Consider the following 559-nt stretch of genomic DNA (forward strand, 5'->3'; position numbering starts at 1 on the left):
TATGTAGGTTTTCAGTCATTCATCTTTTAAGGTTAACATACCAATCTACTAGATAACATGATAATATAAGTTCCATGGGTTTAAGTGTAACACCAGAGTGAGCGTTTACATTTATTTATGTTGCAGAAAACCTCTGTCCAGAGCAACTGTAAATGAGGTATAATCCAAGCCACAGTCAACCAAGTCTAAGCCATCATGAACAACTGACAAAGAGCTCACTTAGAAATTCCTTCTGACACAAGGGACACAAGATTGTAGGTGTATTAGATGAGACATAAATGCATAACAAGTGGACTTTTCTTTTGTTTGTTTCTGTCTGCTTACAGGAGGGTGAGACATAGGGAGACAGAGAGACACAGACAGAGTGAGAAAGAGAAAGAAAAAAAGGTTTAGCACCAGATTCACATCCTGAAAATGACATACCATAGCATGCATAGCTTCAGACAGTGTTCACTGTGCAACGTTAATCATCAGATTGTGCTGACAAGGTACTTTAGCACTGAGAGAAACATATATAATGATTGGCATGTGCAGTCTGTCAGAGGCCATCACTGAAACT

The sequence above is a fragment of the Seriola lalandi genome, unplaced genomic scaffold (genome assembly GCF_002814215.2).
Source record: "Seriola lalandi dorsalis isolate HSWRI2012SDOR001 ecotype SW California unplaced genomic scaffold, Sedor1 jcf7180002050179, whole genome shotgun sequence".
Classification (NCBI taxonomy): Eukaryota; Metazoa; Chordata; class Actinopteri; order Carangiformes; family Carangidae; genus Seriola; species Seriola lalandi.